The sequence below is a fragment of the Pipistrellus kuhlii genome, unplaced genomic scaffold (assembly GCF_014108245.1).
Source record: "Pipistrellus kuhlii isolate mPipKuh1 unplaced genomic scaffold, mPipKuh1.p scaffold_m20_p_5, whole genome shotgun sequence".
NCBI classification, from domain to species: Eukaryota; Metazoa; Chordata; class Mammalia; order Chiroptera; family Vespertilionidae; genus Pipistrellus; species Pipistrellus kuhlii.
This window is the reverse complement of record NW_023425551.1, coordinates 19,554,508-19,566,584: the sequence shown is the minus strand read 5'-3', so window position 1 is coordinate 19,566,584 and position 12,077 is coordinate 19,554,508. Positions and strand designations below refer to the sequence as shown.

Here is a 12,077-nt window from a genome sequence, read left to right as displayed (position 1 = left end):
AGGCAGGACTGGGACTGTTGAGCGGTGGTAGTGGGCTGCTTCGCGGGGTGGCTGTGAGCCTAGCAGAGCAGTCACCCGGGCGTGCGCAGTGAGTTTCTCAAAGCAGTCACAGGGCTGGAGAGTTTCGCAGAGCGGTTGCAGGGTTGGGGGAGCCTCGAGGAGCAGTGGCGGGGTTGGGGGAGTTTTGAGGAACATCCAGAGGCGAGCTTCGTGGGGTGGCAGCAAGCTTCATGGAGCAGTCAAAGGGCGGGGGGAGCCTTGTGGAGCAGTCGAGGGGCCATGAGCATTGCAGAGTGTTCCAGGGCAGGGAGCTTCACATAGCATCTCAGGGTGGCAGAGACCATGTGACGGAGGCCGGCCAGGCCTAGGGACCCTAACTGTGCATGATTTTGTGCACGCTGAGCCTCTAGCATATCTATAATAATATAAGTTTAATATGCTAATTAGACCGGATGTCCTTTGGGATGCCCTTCCTTCCTCACAAAGCCACAGCAGGTGGGGGGCCAGAGCAAAGGCCCCTGGCAGCAGCAACAGCGGGCAGGGACTGGGGCCAAGGCCCTTGCACAAATTTCTTGCATCGTGCCTCTAGTATATATTGTATATATATTTTCCCCTCTATCTCTTTTTCTCTAAGATTAAAAAAGAAAAAAAGATCTCTCATGTAACTAATTAGGGTCTCAACAGTAACCATCTTATCATTTAAATTTTTAGTTTAAAACCTGTTAGTTCTAGATAGAAAGTTTTTTTTAGGGGGGAAGGGGAGGTCTCTGTGTGTGTGTCTTTTGCTACTGACTCTTCTTGTGTTCTCTTACTACTGTTTTATTTAATAACACCTTTACAGAGATATAATTTACATAACAGAAAATTTGTCCTGTTAAACTGTAAAATGGTTTTAAGTAAATTCACAGAATTATGCAACCATCTAATTTCAAGTGTCTAACTTCAGAATATTTTCATAACCACCAAAAGGAAGTTTGTGCCCATTAGTTCTTGACAATTTCTTGTTAAGTCTCTTTCTTACATCTTCTCTTTTCATTTTAGCATAACAGTCACTTTGCCTTGAACTATTTGTTTATTCCAAACTGAAGAGTATTTAGGTTACTTGCTATGATTCACCTTGTCTCTAGAGAAATCTTAAAACTTTTTCAGGGAAGTGGTCAATTATTTATGCAAAACGCTTTGCTGTTCATCATTTAAAACACAAGTCTTTCCTGTCTTTTAAGGTTGCAAAACTATACAGTAGCATTTAAATTTTATAAAGTGTTTGTGAGGAGGGTGAGGGCGGGAACAAAATATGCTTTGACTTCCTGGACCTGTAATCTTTCTGCCTCTTTTCTTTTTACATAAGAATTGCATTAATAAATGATTTGCAAAAGTACTGTGAGAAAAATTAGAAAAGAATTTAAGCAAAGTGTGTCTGTACTCAGTTCTGTATCAATTATGAATAAACTTCTTGCTCACCGCATTTAAAAACTAGGCCCTAGAAGTTTCCTGAGTTACGTCAATGGAAGCCTTGCCAAAACAATGAGTTCAATCTTGGAGACTAGCCCACTCTTTAATATGTTCAAAACCTTTAACTTTGAAACTCTTTATCATGTGGAAGCACAGAAGCAAAGCCTCACTTTCTGAAGGTAGGCAGGCCTGGGTTAGAATTCCACCTAGCAGCTGTGTTGTCTTAGACAACATGAGAAAACAGAACTGTAAAGACCTCAGCTTCCTCATCTCCATTTGTAACCTGACTTCTTCCAGACCTCACCCACTGGACAGGCAGGTCAGATCACATTAAAAAGGATGACACATACTTTCTTGGTAACTGTGGCCCGCAGCTTACGCAGGATTTAGACTTTCCTGTAAAGTTCATGTGCCCAGGTGTGTCTCACAGGTGCTTACTTGCAAACAAAAGAGCTCCACTCACACCAGGGAGGGCACTGCCCCTCCTCCACACTGCGCTGAGGCTCACATCAGCTCTTGGGCTCCCTGGGACTCAGAAAGGACCCTGCTGCTGCTTCTCCATTGAATACAGACAGAAGTTGAAGGTCGCAAGGCACTTGATATTATTCTGGGGCTTGATTCTCAACATCTCTACCCTAATCTGAGTTTCTATCTGGCACTAAGGGCAGGAAGTCTATGCAAACCATCTCTAGAGATGTGGGTTTCCAGCCCCAGGGTGCATGAATATCACTTGGTGAGTTGTTGAAAATGCAGCTCCTGACCCCTCCCCACTTCCCTCTCCCCCTCCCCCCTTTCAGGTCTCTGTGTGAACGTGTAGTGTTGAAGGTCCACAGGCCACCTGGAAAGCACCTGTCTGGGGTGTTGCTGGTTCAGATAGTGTCAGGCTGTGTGGTGCATCCACACGTTCTCCAAGTCATTTCTGCACCTCCCTTCTTACAGCAAGGTACTATCCACAATCCAGGTTAGCCTGGAAGGGTCAGTCTATAATCAGTAGCCCATGTGGCTCCAGCTCTCAGTTTATTCGCCACAATAAAAATGCATTCAAGTAGTGAGTAGTCTGAGGTGTAAGTGGACAGGGCCCTACATTATCATCTTAGTTCTCTTCACTTTTTCTCCTCCTTTATTCCCTAGACATTTCTATTCACTCTACTCATTTCTACTTAAATTCCCCATTAAATCTGCCCCTCCTTTCCATTCAGACAGCATTACCATTTGCCCAGACTATTAAAACCAACACTAGATTCTTCTCTCTGCCTCCAGTCCCTTCTTCACATTTGAAACCCTACCTCAAGACAGAGTGATCTCTCAGAAATGCAAATCTGACATCCCATTTCTCACCATTCGTTCTCCCCTCCCACCCCAACCCCCCATAGTACTGTATAAAAAACCCTAATATATTAAAATGATAAAACAGGAGCTACTCAGCTAAAGAAGAATCACGAGATGAGTTGGTGAGAAAAAGAGGAACATACCTCCATGCACCCACTTAGCCTTCCTGGATCTCCCCAACCTCTACCACCAGCTCTTGCTGCAACTCTGTGTAACCATGGAACCACTGGTCTCCATGGAACACAATTTGAAAACCACATCTCTAAAAGATAAATTCATAATTACCTACATGGCAAGAGAGGTCTTCAGTAACCTAACCCCCACTCACCTCTACAGCTTCATCTCCTCCCATTAACCCCTGAGAGATACCATACTCTATAACTAGGCTGACACTATGGTAGACACTAGTTACATGTAACTCTTTAAACTTCAATTACTTGAATTAGATCAAATTAAAAATGTGGCTGGTTGACAAATTAAGAATGTGGCTGGTTGACAGCAAGACTACATTTTTAATTTGATTTAATTCAAGTAATTTAAGTTTAAAGAGTTGCATTAGTCTTGCTGTCAACCAGCCACATCTAAAGTGCTCAAGAGCCACTGTGGCAGTGGCAGCCATGATGGGCATCCCAGATAGAGAACGTTTCCATCACAGCAGAAAGTCCTAAAGATACTAAACTAACAGCAGTTCCCCACACCCCACCATTTTCTCACAGCCCAGAGCCTGTGTACACGCTGTTCTCTCTCTCTGGCATCTTCACCTTTCTGTTTGGTAAGTTCCACACATTCCTCAAGATTCTGTCCAAAGAAGCCTCCCCTTAGAGGTCTTCCTTGCACTTTCCAAGTTTCTGTCTGATTTGGGAAAAACTGGAGCACCATTTCCTCTTGGATCCTTGGCACTCATTCTTTTACTATTGTACTTTCCACAGGGTTTTATAATTATTCGCTTGGTTGTACGTATTTTATATTAGACTGATATTTTAACTCATCTTTATAACAAAAGCAATACATTACCTATTAAGTTCATAAAGTAATTGATAAAGAATGGGAAATAATCAGACTGTTATATACATTTGGATGAAAAATAACAAAGGTCATGGGAATGGTGGATGTGGTGAGCAGCACGATGCCCACACCCAAAGATGTCCAATCCTAATGGTCAGAACCTATACCTTACATGGCAAAAGGGATGTGGCAGAGGTTGATAAAGTTAAGAACTTTAAAATAGGGAGATTATGGGTTATTTATGGGTTATTTAGGTGGGCCAGTGTAATCCTTAAAAGTGGAAGAGGGAGGCAGAAGAGAAGATTCTAATGTGAAAAGGATTCAACCTGTCTTTGAATAGGAGGAAGAAGGTCATGAGCCAAGGAATGTGAGTGGCCTCAAAAGTTGGAAAAGCATAAACAGAGTCTCCCCTAAAACCTCCCAGAAGGAACACAACCTGCTTTCCCCTTTCTTTAACTCACTGAGATCCATTTCAGACTGCTGACCTCCAGAACTGTACAACAATATTTTTGTGTTGTTAGGAGCTGCTGTGTTTGTAGTAATTGGTTAGAACACCAAAAGGAAACTAACACAGTAGAGTTAGGAAGGGAAGGGTGTTAGTTCAGAAGGAAAATATGCTCAGCTATGGGACTTCTAAGTGCTGGGCCCCTAGGATCCAGTGAAGGGTGAAGACCCAGTGCAGCAGAGCAGAGACATCATCATAGACCCCCAAGGTGGAGAGGATGTGTCTTAGGCTTAAACATGGTCCCCAAGGGCTGGTGAGCTGAGTACAGGCAGGAAGACAGATTCTCTTGGCCGGCCCACTGGTGCCAACTCCTAGTCTAGACTTCATCCTCTTTCAGAGAACAGAAAAGGACCAAATGCTTTTTTAAAGCCCACAAGTGTCTAGCACATTGCATGAATTAAACAAATATTTACAGTGTGACATGTGAAAGACACTGGATAGCTTCACCATCAGAGTGGACATTTTTTTGTGTAGCACAAAGTTGTATTATTATGATATCTACACATACAAATGGAGATCATCCTGTTCAGAGAAGCTGTAAATATAGACCACCTGTTTCCTAGTAAGAGTTTTAGTATGAATTGAACGTTTTCAGTGGTTTGATTTTTTTTTAGAGCATTCATCTAACAACTGCCTTTTTCCCCAAAACCATTCCTTTGGATGCAAAAATGGAAAACCTAGTCACAGTCTAGCAATGAGGCCAGAGCTGTAAAGGGTTAGGGGTGTCCTGACAGAAGTGAGGGCATGATAGTCACCATAGTCCCCTCTACCCTGGGAGAAAATTTCCAAAGAGAAGTTGATGATTAAACCATGCCTTAAAGGATAAGTAGGAGTCTTCTAGGTGAAGAAGGTGAGGCAGGGTTGTCTCTGGGAGTATGAAGGATATTCCCCAGTTACATTGTAGGTGTGGCTGATTCAGGAACCTGCAGCCATCCCACTCTGTACGGTAAGAATGCAAGTGAAGGGAGAGAGGTGGAGAGAGTGCTCGGGAAGGAAAGCCAGGAGAAGTCTGGGAGGGACCCTGCATTCCATCCTGCAATCAAGACCCCCTGAAGGGTTTCAAGAAAAGAAGCAACTGATTAAATTTGCAACTTAGAAAAGACACAGTGACAGTGATGCACCCAAGAGAAGGCTGGGTGGTAAGATGAGGCAATTCTGCCAGTGATACTGAAATTCACTGTAGGTGAGGAGAAGCCACATGCAAGGTGCAGCTAGATGGGGAAAAGCCTCAGAATCTGGTTATCAGGGAGAGCAAGGGAAAGGTTTCTGTCTGAATGACCGGAGAGTCAGGGTACCACTGAGACAGGAAAAGCTTGATTGTGGACATGTTGAGCCACAGGGTGCCACTGTGCCCTGGCAGAACCTCCAATTGACAGTCAGATAGCCTTGGATTAGAACTGCTGACTGGGGAGGCACTGATGAATAGGCATCACTGAAGCTATGCTCAGCATAATGACAGTCACCAGTCATTGCTTCTTCAATGCTAGGAATGGTGAGCCCTTCATACCCATTACTGAATTTAATCTTTACCACAGTCTGGTGGTGCAAATTACTATCACATTTTACAGCGGGAAACCTAAAGCTTAGACAAGGTAAGTAACTTAATTTACCCAAATCACAATGCTTACAAATGGTAGAGGTGGAACTCAAATATTTTTGAGTGATTACTTATATGTTGTGCAATTAAATCATAATGAAAAGATATAAGTACCTTGGAAATTCACAAAGTAAAATAAAATAAAGTTAAGTCCTGGAAATATAATGAACAGCATGGTAACTAAGAATTAATAATATCGATACTGTAGAGTATATTTGCAAGTTAGTTAGATCTTAAAAGTTCTCATCACAAGAAAAACAATTGTAACTATGTGTGATGACAGTTGTTAACTGGACTTATTGTGGTGATCATTTCACAACATATACCATTATTAAATCACTATGTTGTACACATGAAACTAATTTAATGTTATATATCAATTACATCTCAATTTCTAAAAACCTGACCTTGCACCTAATACAAATACCATTTTAGCTAATGGAGAGTAGAGTTTCAAAGGCAGACTTTGAAATATATCTTTCATGTCCAGCACAAAATCTTCTTTACTCCCCATAATTATGTGTAACCTCTAACCAGGCATTGTATTTCTTTTTCTCCCCCACCACACAGTATAGTACTTAAGTCAGAGGACCCTTCTCATGGGCCCTTATAGGTAGTCATAGTGCCAATCACAGAGCACCAACTAGGTACCAAATAAATATTTGTTCAGTATCTTCATTCATTCTTCAATAAATTGATATTAAATTGCCTCTATGCAGGGCACTGTGTGAGTCAGCAGGGGTACAACAACAGGCCAAATATGCAGGAACCCTTCCCTCGTGGAACATGCAGGTTACTACCGGCAGTTAGACATTAATCAAAATTTTACAGAAACAGAATAATTACATTTGTGATTTGTCCAAAGGCAAGGTGTGTGGAGCTATGAAAACCTAATAAGGGCATGTATCCAACCTGGGAGATCCAAGAAGATGTCAGTGAGAAAGTGATACTTTGAGCTGAGATCTGAAGAAGAATGGTGCTTAACCAAATGAGGCACCTGGGAAACCATACCAGGCAGCAGGGACAGCATATGCAAAGGTGCTGAGCCAGAATGGAAAAGGAAAGAAGGAATGATTGATGTCCTGTCCTAGAGCAGGTCGGCCTCTAGGGAAACTCAAGGCCTTGTTCTTTTTCACCTTCCATCACCACATCCCCACTCCTCCACATCATAATCAATATTAGTTGGTTACATTACTAATATAAATCCTTACATTAAACAGCATCCAAAGTTTTTTTCTTTTTATTGATTAAAGTGTTTTATATGTGTCCTTAGCCCCCATGGCTAATTAGACCGGACATCCTTCCAGAGGGAGCCTGGCGGAGGGAAGCTGCCCAGGTCCTGGGTGCCTGCCAGCCGCCGGAGAGAAGTGAGGGTCCTGGGTGCAGAGGCAAAGCCGGTGCCAGCAGCCATGGGAAGGAAGGCCTACTCTTGCATTAATTTTCATGCATCAAGCCTCTCATAGAGAATAAAACCATCCTCCTTCAGGATTTTTTAAAAATACATTTCATTGATTTTTTACAGAGAGGAAGGGAGAAAGATAGAGAATTAGAAACATTGATGAGAGAGAAACATCGACCAGCTGCCTCCTGCACACCCCCTACTGGGGATGTGCCCGCAACCAAGATACATGCCTTTGATTGGAATTGAACCTGGGACTCTTCAGTCCGCAGGCTGACGCTCTAACTACTGAGCCAAACCGGTTTCGGCAATCCTCCAGTTTTTCATAAATGAGCATCCAGTGTAAGAATTAGAGGTAAAGAGGACAAGAAATGTGTGTGTTCTGGTCTCTACAATAAGAAAGAATCACCAATCTAACAGCACTTCTCATTCTATTGTAAACAGAAGGAACAGCTGACAACAATGCAGAAACATGCTAGTTATTCTCAATACCCAGAAATTCCCATTTTAAAGCCATGATTTAGGTTATTCAACTCCTTGTAACAACAGAGAAATTTCTCAAATAGTCAGCACAAATACAGAACATTGTGCAACTTCCCTTCAACCAAACCACAGACAGTCTCAGCATAAACAGTCATGACATTAAAATGGAGCAAGTTAAAAGAATAGATTGAAAGTTGGGACTATGGAAAAAAAGGACAATTTTTTTTTTTAATGTAGCTTTATGTATTTTCTGGTAGAGTACTTCTTCCCATAAGTTACATAAATAATGAACAGTAGTTAATTAATGTTTATTGTGCACAAAACACTATACTACTTTATGTATTATCTCATATATTCTTCCAAAAATTCTATGGAAAAGAAATTATTATTATTATTATTATTATTATTATCACCTTATTATTATTATTACCCTCTTTTCGCAGGCAAGAAAAATAAGGCTTGAAGGATAGGTTGCATAGTTAATAAATGAACTGACCAAAAATAAAAATCAGATTTGTCTGATTCCAGAATCAGTGCTTCTCTTTATTTTCTCTTTTAGCAAATTCTCTTTCCCCTAATTATAGTTATTTTCAAAGAACAGGTCCAAAGCCCTTGCTCTTTCCACTATATATATTCTTTCATTTACTTTAACTGTTGCCTTTAAAAACATTCCTCTAAATTAGTACTTTAGAATCAGGACACTTCTTATCTGTAAAACTTAGCAGATTGGTGTGGTCTGACTTATCGCATACCATTCCTCTGTTTCCTTAAATTCTAGCTGAGGTGTCTATTCTAAATGTTTCACTCTCAACTCAACAGGAAATTGTGTAAATATAGACAAGCGTTTTTATTTTTAAATCTTTATTATTGAAAGTATTACATATGTCCTCTTTTCCCCCCCATAGGCAACTTCTAGCCCACCCCACCCCCAGACTCAGGCTTTCACTACACTATTGTCTATGTCTTTGGGTTATGCATATACTAGTATGCAAATAAGTTCTCTGGTTGATCTCATCCCACCCACCCCTACCTTCCCTCTGAGATTCAACAGTCTGTTCCATGTTTCCATGCCTCTGGATCTATTTTGTTCCTCAACTTATTTTGGTCATTAGATTCCACATATCACTTTACAATAGCTAAGATCTTGAAACAGCTAAGTCCCCAGTGGTAGATGAGTGGGTAAAAAAAGCTGTGGTACATTTAAACCAGGGGATATTATGCAGCAGTAAAAACAGAAGAATCTCTTACCCTTAGAGACAGCATGGAAGGGACCTGGAAAATATTATGCTAAGTGAAATAAGCCAGTCAGAGATGACAAGCATTTAATTTTTATTTTATGTTTTGGTCCTCAATTGTTTTTGTTTGTTTGTTTGTTTGTTTGTTTTTTTCTAGCATCAATTTATTTTCCCTAGAATTCGGATACCATAACTGCAGCAAGACAGTACTCAATACTATTCAAACCTCACTTAAGGTTCTTAAACTACCTCAACATTTGTAAATGTGAATTCACATTCCAGTAAAACTGGAAAACTAAAATTTGACATACCTACAAATTTACTCAATATTGATGTAACTACAAAATTTTATGTTAACACATGGCCTTTACAGAATTTGGCCTTTAGAAACTAGCTTACAAACGCAAGGTTACTCTTTGCTTACCTGTCCTAACCTATTTAGTGTTACATCAACAGACTCCCCCTTTCCCATAGCTTTTATCATGAAGAGACAGGTGATTCAGTGGAGGGAGGAAATTCCACAAAAAACCCTGACGTTCCCACCCAGGAAAAAAAAATGTTAACAGAGCTATCCAATTGTTAAGTTTTATCAGCAGATATAACACTGGAACTAGGTCATGGGCAATTCTGAAGCCTTTTACCTAAGTAGTACAACAGAAAGTTACAGTGTTGACCAAAAGAACACACAAGTTTCTCATTAAACTTTGTTATTTTAATGGGTCTCAAAATTCTGTGACAGTTTTTTGGTCATATTGTTTCCATTAAAAAGTTCTGATTTTAAAAACTAATAACTTAAAAACTGCCACACACACAAAAGAACCAAACGGCCCACAAAACATTCTCCTTTCCTTTTGAAGGTTTTACGATGCATTGTAATCATTAACCAGTCTTTTACTTAAATGGCCAATTGAGACAAACAGTTCTGAGACCATTCTTCCACCACTGATTAAGACTGGGGTGACAGCTGTTGGGAATATTATTCATTTAGCCTTCTGAGCTTTCTGGGAAGACTTGGTGACTTTGCCAGCTCCAGCTGCCTTCTTGTTCACTGCTTTGATGACACCCACAGCAACTGTCTGTCTCACGTCACGAACAGTGAAACAGCCCAGAGGCAGGTAGTCAGAGAAGCTCTCAACACACATGGGCTTGCCAGGAATCATATCAACGATGGCAGCATCACAAGATTTCAAAACCTTGGGGGCATCTTCCAGTTTTTTCCCCAGAATGGTGATCAATCTTCTTCTTCAGCTCAGCAAATCTGCAAGCAATGTGAGCTGTGTGACAATCCAGCACAGGTGCATATCCAGCATTGATCTGGCAAGGATGGCTCAGGATAATCACCTGAGCTGTGAAGCCAGCTGCTTCCATCGGTGGATCATTTTTGCTGTCACCAGCCACATTACCACGGCGAACACCTTTGACAGACACGTTCTTGACATTGAAGCCCACACTGTCCCCAGGAAGAGCTTCACTCAAAGCTTCATGGTGCATTTCAACAGACTTTACTTCAGTTGTAACATTGACTGGAGCAAAGGTGACCACCATGCCGGGCTTGAGAACACCAGTCTCCACTCTGCCCACAGGGATAGTACCAATACCACCAATTTTGTAGACATCCTGGAGGGGCAGACGCAGGGGCTTATCAGTTGGATGAGTTGGTGGCAGGATGCAATCCAGAGCTTCAAGCAGTGTGGTTCCACTGGCATTGCCATCTTTATGGGTGACCTTCTATTCCTTGAACCAAGGCATATTAGCACTTGGCTCTAGCATGTTGTCACCATTCCAACCAAAAATTGGCACAAATGCTACTGTGTCAGGGTTGTAGCCAATTTTCTTAATGTAGGTGCTGACTTATTTAACAATTTCCTGGTATCTTTTCCAGGGTGGCTCAGTGGAATCCATTTTGTTAACATCAACAATCAGCTGTTTCACACCCAGTGTGTAGACCAGAAGGCCATGCTCACGGGTCTGTCCATTCTTAGAGATGCCTGCTTCAAATTCACCAACACCAGTAGCAACAATCAGGACAGCACAGTTGGCCTGAGATGTGCCTGTAATCATTTTTTTTATGAAGTCTCTGTGCCCTGGGGCATCAATGATGATCACATAATACTTGCTGGTCTCGAATTTCCACAGGGAGATATCAATGGTGGTACCTTGCTCCCGTTCAGCTTTCAGTTTATCCAAGACCCAGGCATACTTGAAGGAGCTCTTCCCCATCTCAGCATCCTCCTTCTCAAATTTCTCGATGGTTCTTTTGTTGATCCCACCACATTTGTAGATGAGATGGCCGGTAGTGGTGGACTTGCCGGAATCTACGTGTACAATGACGACGATGTTGATGTGAGTCTTTTCCTTTCCCATCTTGGGTTTGAGTTAATGGTGGTTTTCATGACACCTGTGTTCTGGCAGCAAACCCATTGCAAAAAAAGCTGGTTGTTCTTTTAATCCTAGAAAAAAAACTACATTTAAATGATCCCTAACATCTAAAATGTATGGTTATGTGACTCTATATATAGGACTAAAAATCATCACATTATTCCCCAAACTTCTACTTCAGAATTTGCCTATGTCTCTGAATGGACAGTTGAGCAGAGGCATAAAGGAGCCATTTAGATTTCTAGGATGGAGTGAGTCAAGCAGAACAAACAGAATGTGAGGTTCAGCCTGACTGGCATGTTGAAGAAATTCTCAGAAGCCATTGTAGCTGGAGCCAAGTAAACAAGAGCAAGAGAAGATGAGGTCAGAGAAGGGCCGCTCATGGACGAGGGTCTGTGCTTAGAGTGGCCATGCACTTTGTTGACTGTTCTGAGGTGGGCACCTCGGAATTATTATGAGTTTTAACAAGGAGCTCTGCATTTCCATTTTGTACCAGGCCTTGCAAATCATATTTCTGGTCCTGGGTCAGAGCAGTAGCAAGACTTGATTTCTGTGGTGTGTTGTAGCCAATGAGCCTTGTAAGGAGTCTCTGAATGAGAAGCCACTGAAGGATTCTAAATGGAAGAATGACAAGTCTGACTGTTTTTCTTTTAAATCGCTGCTTTTAAGACAGATCTAAGAGGTCTAGGACAA

General features: G+C 41.5%; 1 pseudogene; it reads right to left on the bottom strand.

Moving 5' to 3' along the window:
- Nucleotides 1-9,334: 9,334 nt before the first annotated feature.
- Nucleotides 9,335-11,451, bottom strand: LOC118705950 (annotated as a pseudogene).
- Nucleotides 11,452-12,077: the final 626 nt, after the last annotated feature.